The sequence below is a fragment of the Oncorhynchus nerka genome, linkage group LG20 (assembly GCF_034236695.1).
Source record: "Oncorhynchus nerka isolate Pitt River linkage group LG20, Oner_Uvic_2.0, whole genome shotgun sequence".
NCBI lineage: Eukaryota > Metazoa > Chordata > Actinopteri > Salmoniformes > Salmonidae > Oncorhynchus > Oncorhynchus nerka.
Window position 1 is genome coordinate 10,695,854 of NC_088415.1, and position 17,365 is coordinate 10,713,218.

Sequence of the window (17,365 nt, forward strand, 5' to 3'; positions counted from 1 at the left end):
CACGTTGCCAGAGACAGATACAGAGAAACACATTCACACGCTGCCAGAGACGGATACAGAGAAACACATTCACACGTTGCCAGAGACGGATACAGAGAAACACATTCACACGTTGCCAGAGACGGATACAGAGAAACACATTCACACACTGCCAGAGACAGAGAAACACATTCACACGCTGCCAGAGACAGAGAAACACATTCACACACTGCCAGAGACAGAGAAACACATTCACACACTGCCAGAGACGGAGAAACACATTCACACGCTGCCAGAGACGGATACAGAGAAACACATTCACACGCTGCCAGAGACGGAGAAACACATTCACACGCTGCCAGAGACAGATACAGAGAAACACATTCACACGCTGCCAGATACAGAGAAACACATTCACACGCTGCCAGAGACAGAGAAACACATTCACACGCTGCCAGAGACAGAGAAACACATTCACACACTGCCAGAGACAGAGAAACACATTCACACACTGCCAGAGACGGAGAAACACATTCACACACTGCCAGAGACAGAGAAACACATTCACACGCTGCCAGAGACGGAGAAACACATTCACACACTGCCAGAGAAGGAGAAACACATTCACACACTGCCAGAGACGGAGAAACACATTCACACGCTGCCAGAGATGGATACAGAGAAACACATTCACACGCTGCCAGAGACGGAGAAACACATTCACACGCTGCCAGAGACAGATACAGAGTAACACATTCACACGCTGCCAGATACAGAGAAACACATTCACACGCTGCCAGAGACAGAGAAACACATTCACACGCTGCCAGAGACAGAGAAACACATTCACACACTGCCAGAGACAGAGAAACACATTCACACACTGCCAGAGACGGAGAAACACATTCACACACTGCCAGAGACAGAGAAACACATTCACACGCTGCCAGAGACGGAGAAACACATTCACACACTGCCAGAGACAGAGAAACACATTCACACGCTGCCAGAGACAGAGAAACACATTCACACACTGCCAGATACAGAGAAACACATTCACACGCTGCCAGAGACGGATACAGAGAAACACATTCACACGCTGCCAGAGACGGATACAGAGAAACACATTCACACACTGCCAGAGACGGATACAGAGAAACACATTCACACACTGCCAGAGACGGATACAGAGAAACACATTCACACGCTGCCAGAGACGGATACAGAGAAACACATTCACACGCTGCCAGAGACGGAGAAACACATTCACACGCTGCCAGAGACAGAGAAACACATTCACACACTGCCAGAGACGGAGAAACACATTCACACGCTGCCAGAGACGGATACAGAGAAACACATTCACACGCTGCCAGAGACGGAGAAACACATTCACACACTGCCAGAGACGGATACAGAGAAACACATTCACACGCTGCCAGAGACGGATACAGAGAAACACATTCACACGCTGCCAGAGACGGATACAGAGAAACACATTCACACGCTGCCAGAGACGGATACAGAGAAACACATTCACACGCTGCCAGAGACGGAGAAACACATTCACACGCTGCCAGAGACGGAGAAACACATTCACACGCTGCCAGAGACAGAGAAACACATTCACACGCTGCCAGAGACGGAGAAACACATTCACACACTGCCAGAGACGGAGAAACACATTCACACGCTGCCAGAGACAGAGAAACACATTCACACGCTGCCAGAGACGGAGAAACACATTCACACGCTGCCAGAGACGGATACAGAGAAACACATTCACACACTGCCAGAGACGGAGAAACACATTCACACGCTGCCAGAGACAGATAAACACATTCACACGCTGCCAGAGACGGAGAAACACATTCACACGCTGCCAGAGACGGATACAGAGAAACACATTCACACACTGCCAGAGACGGAGAAACACATTCACACACTGCCAGACGGATACAGAGAAACACATTCACACACTGCCAGAGACGGAGAAACACATTCACACGCTGCCAGAGACAGATACAGAGAAACACATTCACACGCTGCCAGAGACAGAGAAACACATTCACACGCTGCCAGAGACGGATACAGAGAAACACATTCACACACTGCCAGACGGATACAGAGAAACACATTCACACGCTGCCAGAGATGGATACAGAGAAACACATTCACACACTGCCAGACGGATACAGAGAAACACATTCACACGCTGCCAGAGACAGATACAGAGAAACACATTCACACGCTGCCAGAGACAGATACAGAGAAACACATTCACACACTGCCAGACGGATACAGAGAAACACATTCACACGCTGCCAGAGACAGATACAGAGAAACACATTCACACACTGCCAGACGGATACAGAGAAACACATTCACACGCTGCCAGAGACGGAGAAACACATTCACACGCTGCCAGAGACGGAGAAACACATTCACAGGCTGCCAGAGACGGATACAGAGAAAACATTCACACACTGCCAGAGACGGAGAAACACATTCACACGCTGCCAGAGACAGAGAAACACATTCACACACTGCCAGAGACGGAGAACCACATTCACACGCTGCCAGAGACAGAGAAACACATTCACACGCTGCCAGAGACGGAGAAACACATTCACACGCTGCCAGAGACGGATACAGAGAAACACATTCACACACTGCCAGAGACGGAGAAACACATTCACACACTGCCAGAGACGGAGAAACACATTCACACGCTGCCAGAGACAGATACAGAGAAACACATTCACACGCTGCCAGAGATGGATACAGAGAAACACATTCACACGCTGCCAGAGACGGATACAGAGAAACACATTCACACACTGCCAGAGACGGAGAAACACATTCACACGCTGCCAGACGGATACAGAGAAACACATTCACACGCTGCCAGAGACGGAGAAACACATTCACACACTGCCAGAGATGGATACAGAGAAACACATTCACACGCTGCCAGAGACGGATACAGAGAAACACATTCACACGCTGCCAGAGACGGATACAGAGGAACACATTCACACGCTGCCAGAGACGGATACAGAGAAACACATTCACACGCTGCCAGAGACGGATACAGAGAAACACATTCACACGCTGCCAGACGGATACAGAGAAACACATTCACACGCTGCCAGAGATGGATACAGAGAAACACATTCACACGCTGCCAGAGACGGATACAGAGAAACACATTCACACACTGCCAGAGACGGAGAAACACATTCACACGCTGCCAGACGGATACAGAGAAACACATTCACACGCTGCCAGAGACGGAGAAACACATTCACACACTGCCAGAGATGGATACAGAGAAACACATTCACACGCTGCCAGAGACGGAGAAACACATTCACACGCTGCCAGAGACGGATACAGAGAAACACATTCACACGCTGCCAGAGACGGATACAGAGGAACACATTCACACGCTGCCAGAGACGGATACAGAGAAACACATTCACACGCTGCCAGAGACGGATACAGAGAAACACATTCACACGCTGCCAGAGACGGATACAGAGAAACACATTCACACACTGCCAGAGACAGAGAAACACATTCACACGCTGCCAGAGACGGAAAAACACACTCACACGCTGCCAGAGACGGATACAGAGAAACACATTCACACGCTGCCAGAGACGGAAAAACACATTCACACACTGCCAGAGACGGAGAAACACATTCACACGCTGCCAGAGACGGAGAAACACATTCACACGCTGCCAGAGACGGAGAAACACATTCACACGCTGCCAGAGACGGATACAGAGAAAACATTCACACACTGCCAGAGACGGAGAAACACATTCACACGCTGCCAGAGACAGAGAAACACATTCACACACTGCCAGAGACGGAGAACCACATTCACACGCTGCCAGAGACAGAGAAACACATTCACACGCTGCCAGAGACGGAGAAACACATTCACACGCTGCCAGAGACGGATACAGAGAAACACATTCACACACTGCCAGAGACGGAGAAACACATTCACACACTGCCAGAGACGGAGAAACACATTCACACGCTGCCAGAGACAGATACAGAGAAACACATTCACACGCTGCCAGAGATGGATACAGAGAAACACATTCACACGCTGCCAGAGACGGATACAGAGAAACACATTCACACACTGCCAGAGACGGAGAAACACATTCACACGCTGCCAGACGGATACAGAGGAACACATTCACACGCTGCCAGAGACGGAGAAACACATTCACACACTGCCAGAGATGGATACAGAGAAACACATTCACACGCTGCCAGAGACGGATACAGAGAAACACATTCACACGCTGCCAGAGACGGATACAGAGGAACACATTCACACGCTGCCAGAGACGGATACAGAGAAACACATTCACACGCTGCCAGAGACGGATACAGAGAAACACATTCACACGCTGCCAGAGACGGATACAGAGAAACACATTCACACACTGCCAGAGACAGAGAAACACATTCACACGCTGCCAGAGACGGAAAAACACACTCACACGCTGCCAGAGACGGATACAGAGAAACACATTCACACGCTGCCAGAGACGGAAAAACACATTCACACACTGTCAGAGACGGAGAAACACATTCACACGCTGCCAGAGACGGAGAAACACATTCACACGCTGCCAAAGACGGAGAAACACATTCACACGCTGCCAGAGACGGATACAGAGAAAACATTCACACACGGCCAGAGACGGAGAAACACATTCACACGCTGCCAGAGACAGAGAAACACATTCACACACTGCCAGAGACGGAGAACCACATTCACACGCTGCCAGAGACAGAGAAACACATTCACACGCTGCCAGAGACGGAGAAACACATTCACACGCTGCCAGAGACGGATACAGAGAAACACATTCACACACTGCCAGAGACGGAGAAACACATTCACACACTGCCAGAGACGGAGAAACACATTCACACGCTGCCAGAGACAGATACAGAGAAACACATTCACACGCTGCCAGAGATGGATACAGAGAAACACATTCACACGCTGCCAGAGACGGATACAGAGAAACACATTCACACACTGCCAGAGACGGAGAAACACATTCACACACTGCCAGAGACGGATACAGAGAAACACATTCACACGCTGCCAGAGACAGAGAAACACATTCACACGCTGCCAGAGACGGATACAGAGAAACACATTCACACACTGCCAGACGGATACAGAGAAACACATTCACACGCTGCCAGAGATGGATACAGAGAACACATTCACACGCTGCCAGAGACAGATACAGAGAAACACATTCACACACTGCCAGACGGATACAGAGAAACACATTCACACGCTGCCAGACGGATACAGAGAAACACATTCACACACTGCCAGACGGATACAGAGAAACACATTCACACGCTGCCAGAGATGGATACAGAGAAACACATTCACACGCTGCCAGAGACGGATACAGAGAAACACATTCACACACTGCCAGACGGATACAGAGAAACACATTCACACGCTGCCAGAGATGGATACAGAGAAACACATTCACACGCTGCCAGAGACGGATACAGAAAAACACATTCACACACTGCCAGAGACGGAGAAACACATTCACACGCTGCCAGAGACGGATACAGAGAAACACATTCACACGCTGCCAGAGACGGAGAAACACATTCACACGCTGCCAGAGACGGAGAAACACATTCACACGCTGCCAGAGACGGATACAGAGAAACACATTCACACGCTGCCAGAGACGGATACAGAGAAACACATTCACACGCTGCCGGAGACGGATACAGAGAAACACATTCACACACTGCCAGAGACGGATACAGAGAAACACATTCACACACTGCCAGAGACGGATACAGAGAAACACATTCACACACTGCCAGAGACGGAGAAACACATTCACACGCTGCCAGAGACGGAGAAACACAATCACACGCTGCCAGAGACGGAGAAACACATTCACACACTGCCAGATACAGAGAAACACATTCACACACTGCCAGATACAGAGAAACACATTCACACGCTGCCAGAGACGGATACAGAGAAACACATTCACACACTGCCAGAGACGGAGAAACACATTCACACACTGCCAGAGACGGATACAGAGAAACACATTCACACACTGCCAGAGACGGATACAGAGAAACACATTCACACACTGCCAGAGACAGAGAAACACATTCACACACTGCCAGATACAGAGAAACACATTCACACGCTGCCAGAGACGGATACAGAGAAACACATTCACACGCTGCCAGAGACGGAGAAACACATTCACACACTGCCAGAGACAGATACAGAGAAACACATTCACACGCTGCCAGAGACAGATACAGAGAAACACATTCACACGCTGCCAGAGACAGATACAGAGAAACACATTCACACACTGCCAGATACAGAGAAACACATTCACACACTGCCAGATACAGAGAAACACATACACACGCTGCCAGAGACGGATACAGAGAAACACATTCACACACTGCCAGAGACGTATACAGAGAAACACATTCACACACTGCCAGAGACAGAGAAACACATTCACACGCTGCCAGAGACAGATACAGAGAAACACATTCACACACTGCCAGATACAGAGAAACACATTCACACGCTGCCAGATACAGAGAAACACATTCACACGCTGCCAGAGACGGATACAGAGAAACACATTCACACACTGCCAGATACAGAGAAACACATTCACACGCTGCCAGATACAGAGAAACACATTCACACGCTGCCAGAGACGGATACAGAGAAACACATTCACACGCTGCCAGAGACGGAGAAACACATTCACACACTGCCAGAGACAGATACAGAGAAACACATTCACACGCTGCCAGAGACGGATACAGAGAAACACATTCACACGTTGCCAGAGACGGATACAGAGAAACACATTCACACACTGCCAGACGGATACAGAGAAACACATTCACACGCTGCCAGAGATGGATACAGAGAAACACATTCACACGCTGCCAGAGACGGATACAGAAAAACACATTCACACACTGCCAGACGGATACAGAGAAACACATTCACACGCTGCCAGAGACGGATACAGAAAAACACATTCACACACTGCCAGACGGATACAGAGAAACACATTCACACGCTGCCAGAGATGGATACAGAGAAACACATTCACACACTGCCAGAGACGGAGAAACACATTCACACGCTGCCAGACGGATACAGAGAAACACATTCACACGCTGCCAGAGACGGAGAAACACATTCACACGCTGCCAGAGACGGATACAGAGAAACACATTCACACACTGCCAGACGGATACAGAGAAACACATTCACACGCTGCCAGAGATGGATACAGAGAACACATTCACACGCTGCCAGAGACGGATACAGAAAAACACATTCACACACTGCCAGAGACGGAGAAACACATTCACACGCTGCCAGACGGATACAGAGAAACACATTCACACGCTGCCAGAGACGGAGAAACACATTCACACGCTGCCAGAGACGGATACAGAGAAACACATTCACACGCTGCCAGAGACGGAGAAACACATTCACACGCTGCCAGAGACGGAGAAACACATTCACACGATGCCAGAGACGGATACAGAGAAACACATTCACACGCTGCCAGAGACGGATACAGAGAAACACATTCACACGCTGCCGGAGACGGATACAGAGAAACACATTCACACACTGCCAGAGACGGATACAGAGAAACACATTCACACACTGCCAGAGACGGATACAGAGAAACACATTCACACACTGCCAGAGACGGAGAAACACATTCACACGCTGCCAGACGGATACAGAGAAACACATTCACACGCTGCCAGAGACGGAGAAACACATTCACACGCTGCCAGAGACGGATACAGAGAAACACATTCACACACTGCCAGACGGATACAGAGAAACACATTCACACGCTGCCAGAGATGGATACAGAGAACACATTCACACGCTGCCAGAGACGGATACAGAAAAACACATTCACACACTGCCAGAGACGGATACAGAGAAACACATTCACACACTGCCAGAGACGGATACAGAGAAACACATTCACACACTGCCAGAGACGGATACAGAGAAACACATTCACACACTGCCAGAGACGGAGAAACACATTCACACGCTGCCAGAGACGGAGAAACACATTCACACACTGCCAGATACAGAGAAACACATTCACACACTGCCAGATACAGAGAAACACATTCACACGCTGCCAGATACAGAGAAACACATTCACACGCTGCCAGAGACGGATACAGAGAAACACATTCACACGCTGCCAGAGACGGAGAAACACATTCACACACTGCCAGAGACAGATACAGAGAAACACATTCACACGCTGCCAGAGACGGATACAGAGAAACACATTCACACGTTGCCAGAGACGGATACAGAGAAACACATTCACACACTGCCAGACAGATACAGAGAAACACATTCACACGCTGCCAGAGATGGATACAGAGAAACACATTCACACGCTGCCAGAGACGGATACAGAAAAACACATTCACACACTGCCAGACGGATACAGAGAAACACATTCACACGCTGCCAGAGACGGATACAGAAAAACACATTCACACACTGCCAGACGGATACAGAGAAACACATTCACACGCTGCCAGAGACGGAGAAACACATTCACACGCTGCCAGACGGATACAGAGAAACACATTCACACGCTGCCAGAGACGGAGAAACACATTCACACGCCGCCAGAGACGGATACAGAGAAACACATTCACACGCTGCCAGAGACGGAGAAACACATTCACACGCTGCCAGAGACGGAGAAACACATTCACACGCTGCCAGAGACGGATACAGAGAAACACATTCACACGCTGCCAGAGACGGATACAGAGAAACACATTCACACGCTGCCGGAGACGGATACAGAGAAACACATTCACACACTGCCAGAGACGGATACAGAGAAACACATTCACACACTGCCAGAGACGGATACAGAGAAACACATTCACACACTGCCAGAGACGGATACAGAGAAACACATTCACACACTGCCAGAGACGGAGAAACACATTCACACGCTGCCAGAGACGGAGAAACACATTCACACACTGCCAGATACAGAGAAACACATTCACACACTGCCAGATACAGAGAAACACATTCACACGCTGCCAGAGACGGATACAGAGAAACACATTCACACACTGCCAGAGACGGATACAGAGAAACACATTCACACACTGCCAGAGACGGATACAGAGAAACACATTCACACACTGCCAGAGACGGATACAGAGAAACACATTCACACACTGCCAGAGACGGATACAGAGAAACACATTCACACACTGCCAGAGACAGAGAAACACATTCACACACTGCCAGATACAGAGAAACACATTCACACGCTGCCAGAGACGGATACAGAGAAACACATTCACACGCTGCCAGAGACGGAGAAACACATTCACACACTGCCAGAGACAGATACAGAGAAACACATTCACACGCTGCCAGAGACAGATACAGAGAAACACATTCACACGCTGCCAGAGACGGAGAAACACATTCACACGCTGCCAGAGACGGAGAAACACATTCACACGCTGCCAGAGACGGATACAGAGAAACACATTCACACGCTGCCAGAGACGGATACAGAGAAACACATTCACACGCTGCCGGAGACGGATACAGAGAAACACATTCACACACTGCCAGAGACGGATACAGAGAAACACATTCACACACTGCCAGAGACGGATACAGAGAAACACATTCACACACTGCCAGAGACGGATACAGAGAAACACATTCACACACTGCCAGAGACGGAGAAACACATTCACACGCTGCCAGAGACGGAGAAACACATTCACACACTGCCAGATACAGAGAAACACATTCACACACTGCCAGATACAGAGAAACACATTCACACGCTGCCAGAGACGGATACAGAGAAACACATTCACACACTGCCAGAGACGGATACAGAGAAACACATTCACACACTGCCAGAGACGGATACAGAGAAACACATTCACACACTGCCAGAGACGGATACAGAGAAACACATTCACACACTGCCAGAGACGGATACAGAGAAACACATTCACACACTGCCAGAGACAGAGAAACACATTCACACACTGCCAGATACAGAGAAACACATTCACACGCTGCCAGAGACGGATACAGAGAAACACATTCACACGCTGCCAGAGACGGAGAAACACATTCACACACTGCCAGAGACAGATACAGAGAAACACATTCACACGCTGCCAGAGACAGATACAGAGAAACACATTCACACGCTGCCAGAGACAGATACAGAGAAACACATTCACACACTGCCAGATACAGAGAAACACATTCACACGCTGCCAGAGACAGATACAGAGAAACACATTCACACACTGCCAGATACAGAGAAACACATTCACACGCTGCCAGAGACGGATACAGAGAAACACATTCACACACTGCCAGAGACGGATACAGAGAAACACATTCACACACTGCCAGAGACAGAGAAACACATTCACACGCTGCCAGAGACAGATACAGAGAAACACATTCACACACTGCCAGATACAGAGAAACACATTCACACGCTGCCAGATACAGAGAAACACATTCACACGCTGCCAGAGACGGATACAGAGAAACACATTCACACGCTGCCAGAGACGGAGAAACACATTCACACACTGCCAGAGACAGATACAGAGAAACACATTCACACGCTGCAAGAGACGGATACAGAGAAACACATTCACACGTTGCCAGAGACGGATACAGAGAAACACATTCACACACTGCCAGACGGATACAGAGAAACACATTCACACGCTGCCAGAGATGGATACAGAGAAACACATTCACACGCTGCCAGAGACGGATACAGAAAAACACATTCACACACTGCCAGACGGATACAGAGAAACACATTCACACACTGCCAGACGGATACAGAGAAACACATTCACACGCTGCCAGAGATGGATACAGAGAAACACATTCACACACTGCCAGAGACGGAGAAACACATTCACACGCTGCCAGACGGATACAGAGAAACACATTCACACGCTGCCAGAGACGGAGAAACACATTCACACGCTGCCAGAGACGGATACAGAGAAACACATTCACACGCTGCCAGAGACGGAGAAACACATTCACACGCTGCCAGAGACGGATACAGAGAAACACATTCACACGCTGCCAGAGACGGATACAGAGAAACACATTCACACACTGCCAGAGACGGAGAAACACATTGACACGCTGCCAGATACAGAGAAACACATTCACACACTGCCAGAGACAGAGAAACACATTCACACGCTGCCAGAGACAGAGAAACACATTCACACGCTGCCAGATACAGAGAAACACATTCACACGCTGCCAGATACAGAGAAACACATTCACACACTGCCAGATACAGAGAAACACATTCACACACTGCCAGAGACGGATACAGAGAAACACATTCACACGCTGCCAGAGACAGATACAGAGAAACACATTCACACACTGCCAGAGACGGATACAGAGAAACACATTCACACGCTGCCAGAGACGGATACAGAGAAGCACATTCACACACTGCCAGAGACGGATACAGAGAAACACACTCACACGCTGCCAGAGACGGATACAGAGAAACACATTCACACACTGCCGGATACAGAGAAACACATTCACACGTTGCCAGAGACGGATACAGAGAAACACATTCACACGCTGCCAGAGACGGATACAGAGAAACACATTCACACACTGCCAGAGACGGAGAAACACATTCACACGCTGCCAGAGACGGATACAGAGAAACACATTCACACGCTGCCAGAGACGGAGAAACACATTCACACGCTGCCAGAGACAGAGAAACACATTCACACGCTGCCAGAGACGGATACAGAGAAACACATTCACACGCTGCCAGAGACGGATACAGAGAAACACATTCACACGCTGCCAGAGACGGATACAGAGAAACACATTCACACGTTGCCAGAGACGGATACAGAGAAACACATTCACACACTGCCAGAGACGGAGAAACACATTCATACGCTGCCAGAGACGGATACAGAGAAACACATTCACACACTGCCAGAGACGGAGAAACACATTCACACGCTGCCAGAGACGGATACAGAGAAACACATTCACACGCTGCCAGAGACGGAGAAACACATTCACACGCTGCCAGAGACAGAGAAACACATTCACACGCTGCCAGAGACGGATACAGAGAAACACATTCACACGCTGCCAGAGACGGATACAGAGAAACACATTCACACACTGCCAGAGACGGATACAGAGAAACACATTCACACACTGCCAGAGACGGATACAGAGAAACACATTCACACGCTGCCAGAGACGGATACAGAGAAACACATTCACACACTGCCAGAGACGGATACAGAGAAACATATTCACACGCTGTCAGAGACGGATACAGAGAAACACATTCACACGCTGCCAGAGACGGAGAAACACATTCACACGCTGCCAGAGACGGATACAGAGAAACACATTCACACACTGCCAGAGACGGATACAGAGAAACACATTCACACGCTGCCAGAGACGGAGAAACACATTCACACGCTGCCAGAGACGGAGAAACACATTCACACGCTGCCAGAGACGGATACAGAGAAACACATTCACACACTGCCAGAGACGGATACAGAGAAACACATTCACACGCTGCCAGAGACGGAGAAACACATTCACACGCTGCCAGAGACGGATACAGAGAAACACATTCACACGCTGCCAGAGACGGATACAGAGAAACACATTCACACGCTGCCAGAGACGGATACAGAGAAACACATTCACACACTGCCAGAGACGGATACAGAGAAACACATTCACACACTGCCAGAGACGGATACAGAGAAACACATTCACACACTGCCAGATACAGATACAGAGAAACACATTCACACGCTGCCAGAGACGGATACAGAGAAACACATTCACACACTGCCAGAGACGGATACAGAGAAACACATTCACACACTGCCAGAGACGGAGAAACACATTCACACGCTGCCAGAGACAGATACAGAGAAACACATTCACACGCTGCCAGAGACAGATACAGAGAAACACATTCACACGCTGCCAGAGACGGAGAAACACATTCACACACTGCCAGAGACGGATACAGAGAAACACATTCACACACTGCCAGAGACGGATACAGAGAAACACATTCACACGCTGCCAGAGACGGAGAAACACATTCACACACTGCCAGAGACGGAGAAACACATTCACACACTGCCAGAGACAGATACAGAGAAACACATTCACACACTGCCAGAGACGAAGAAACACATTCACACGCTGCCAGAGACAGAGAAACACATTCACACGCTGCCAGAGACGGATACAGAGAAACACATTCACACGCTGCCAGAGACGGATACAGAGAAACACATTCACACGCTGCCAGAGACGGAGAAACACATTCACACGCTGCCAGAGACGGATACAGAGAAACACATTCACACGCTGCCAGAGACGGAGAAACACATTCACACGCTGCCAGAGACGGATACAGAGAAACACATTCACACGCTGCCAGAGACGGAGAAACACATTCACACGCTGCCAGAGACAGAGAAACACATTCACACGCTGCCAGAGACGGATACAGAGAAACACATTCACACGCTGCCAGAGACGGATACAGAGAAACACATTCACACGCTGCCAGAGACGGATACAGAGAAACACATTCACACGTTGCCAGAGACGGATACAGAGAAACACATTCACACACTGCCAGAGACGGAGAAACACATTCATACGCTGCCAGAGACGGATACAGAGAAACACATTCACACACTGCCAGAGACGGAGAAACACATTCACACGCTGCCAGAGACGGATACAGAGAAACACATTCACACGCTGCCAGAGACGGAGAAACACATTCACACGCTGCCAGAGACAGAGAAACACATTCACACGCTGCCAGAGACGGATACAGAGAAACACATTCACACGCTGCCAGAGACGGATACAGAGAAACACATTCACACACTGCCAGAGACGGATACAGAGAAACACATTCACACACTGCCAGAGACGGATACAGAGAAACACATTCACACGCTGCCAGAGACGGATACAGAGAAACACATTCACACACTGCCAGAGACGGATACAGAGAAACATATTCACACGCTGTCAGAGACGGATACAGAGAAACACATTCACACGCTGCCAGAGACGGAGAAACACATTCACACGCTGCCAGAGACGGATACAGAGAAACACATTCACACACTGCCAGAGACGGATACAGAGAAACACATTCACACGCTGCCAGAGACGGAGAAACACATTCACACGCTGCCAGAGACGGAGAAACACATTCACACGCTGCCAGAGACGGATACAGAGAAACACATTCACACACTGCCAGAGACGGATACAGAGAAACACATTCACACGCTGCCAGAGACGGAGAAACACATTCACACGCTGCCAGAGACGGATACAGAGAAACACATTCACACGCTGCCAGAGACGGATACAGAGAAACACATTCACACGCTGCCAGAGACGGATACAGAGAAACACATTCACACACTGCCAGAGACGGATACAGAGAAACACATTCACACACTGCCAGAGACGGATACAGAGAAACACATTCACACACTGCCAGATACAGATACAGAGAAACACATTCACACGCTGCCAGAGACGGATACAGAGAAACACATTCACACACTGCCAGAGACGGATACAGAGAAACACATTCACACACTGCCAGAGACGGAGAAACACATTCACACGCTGCCAGAGACAGATACAGAGAAACACATTCACACGCTGCCAGAGACAGATACAGAGAAACACATTCACACGCTGCCAGAGACGGAGAAACACATTCACACACTGCCAGAGACGGATACAGAGAAACACATTCACACACTGCCAGAGACGGATACAGAGAAACACATTCACACGCTGCCAGAGACGGAGAAACACATTCACACACTGCCAGAGACGGAGAAACACATTCACACACTGCCAGAGACAGATACAGAGAAACACATTCACACACTGCCAGAGACGAAGAAACACATTCACACGCTGCCAGAGACAGAGAAACACATTCACACGCTGCCAGAGACGGATACAGAGAAACACATTCACACGCTGCCAGAGACGGATACAGAGAAACACATTCACACGCTGCCAGAGACGGAGAAACACATTCACACGCTGCCAGAGACGGATACAGAGAAACACATTCACACGCTGCCAGAGACGGAGAAACACATTCACACGCTGCCAGAGACGGATACAGAGAAACACATTCACACGCTGCCAGAGACGGATACAGAGAAACACATTCACACACTGCCAGAGACGGATACAGAGAAACACATTCACACACTGCCAGATACAGATACAGAGAAACACATTCACACGCTGCCAGAGACGGATACAGAGAAACACATTCACACACTGCCAGAGACGGATACAGAGAAACACATTCACACACTGCCAGAGACGGAGAAACACATTCACACGCTGCCAGAGACAGATACAGAGAAACACATTCACACGCTGCCAGAGACAGATACAGAGAAACACATTCACACGCTGCCAGAGACGGAGAAACACATTCACACACTGCCAGAGACGGATACAGAGAAACACATTCACACACTGCCAGAGACGGATACAGAGGAACATATTCACACGCTGCCAGAGACAGATACAGAGAAACACATTCACACGCTGCCAGAGACAGAGAAACACATTCACACACTGCCAGAGACGGATACAGAGAAACACATTCACACGCTGCCAGAGACGGATACAGAGAAACACATTCACACGCTGCCAGAGACGGAGAAACACATTCACACGCTGCCAGAGACAGAGAAACACATTCACACACTGCCAGATACAGAGAAACACATTCACACACTGCCAGAGACAGAAAAACACATTCACACGCTGCCAGATACAGAGAAACACATTCACACGCTGCCAGATACAGAGAAACACATTCACACGCTGCCAGATACAGAGAAACACATTCACACACTGCCAGAGACGGATACAGAGAAACACATTCACACACTGCCAGAGACGGATACAGAGAAACACATTCACACGCTGCCAGAGACAGATACAGAGAAACACATTCACACGCTGCCAGAGACGGATACAGAGAAACACATTCACATGCTGCCAGAGACGGATACAGAGAAACACATTCACACACTGCCAGAGACGGAGAAACACATTCACACGCTGCCAGAGACGGATACAGAGAAACACATTCACACACTGCCGGATACAGAGAAACACATTCACACGTTGCCAGAGACGGATACAGAGAAACACATTCACACACTGCCAGAGACGGAGAAACACATTCATACGCTGCCAGAGACGGATACAGAGAAACACATTCACACACTGCCAGAGACGGAGAAACACATTCACACGCTGCCAGAGACGGATACAGAGAAACACATTCACACGCTGCCAGAGACGGAGAAACACATTCACACGCTGCCAGAGACAGAGAAACACATTCACACGCTGCCAGAGACGGATACAGAGAAACACATTCACACGCTGCCAGAGACGGATACAGAGAAACACATTCACACACTGCCAGAGACGGATACAGAGAAACACATTCACACACTGCCAGAGACGGATACAGAGAAACACATTCACACGCTGCCAGAGACGGATACAGAGAAACACATTCACACACTGCCAGAGACGGATACAGAGAAACATATTCACACGCTGCCAGAGACAGATACAGAGAAACACATTCACACGCTGCCAGAGACAGAGAAACACATTCACACACTGCCAGAGACGGATACAGAGAAACACATTCACACGCTGTCAGAGACGGATACAGAGAAACACATTCACACGCTGCCAGAGACGGAGAAACACATTCACACGCTGCCAGAGACGGATACAGAGAAACACATTCACACACTGCCAGAGACGGATACAGAGAAACACATTCACACGCTGCCAGAGACGGAGAAACACATTCACACGCTGCCAGAGACGGAGAAACACATTCACACGCTGCCAGAGACGGATACAGAGAAACACATTCACACACTGCCAGAGACGGATACAGAGAAACACATTCACACGCTGCCAGAGACGGAGAAACACATTCACACGCTGCCAGAGACGGATACAGAGAAACACATTCACACGCTGCCAGAGACGGATACAGAGAAACACATTCACACGCTGCCAGAGACGGATACAGAGAAACACATTCAC

The 17,365-nt window shown here is 49.0% G+C and overlaps 1 protein-coding gene across 4 annotated transcripts in view; it reads right to left on the minus strand.

Moving 5' to 3' along the window:
• The window catches only part of LOC115101845 (brefeldin A-inhibited guanine nucleotide-exchange protein 2-like), an 82,693-nt gene that overhangs the window by 15,726 nt on the left and 49,602 nt on the right, over positions 1-17,365 (minus strand). The gene's annotated exons all lie outside the window — the stretch shown is intronic.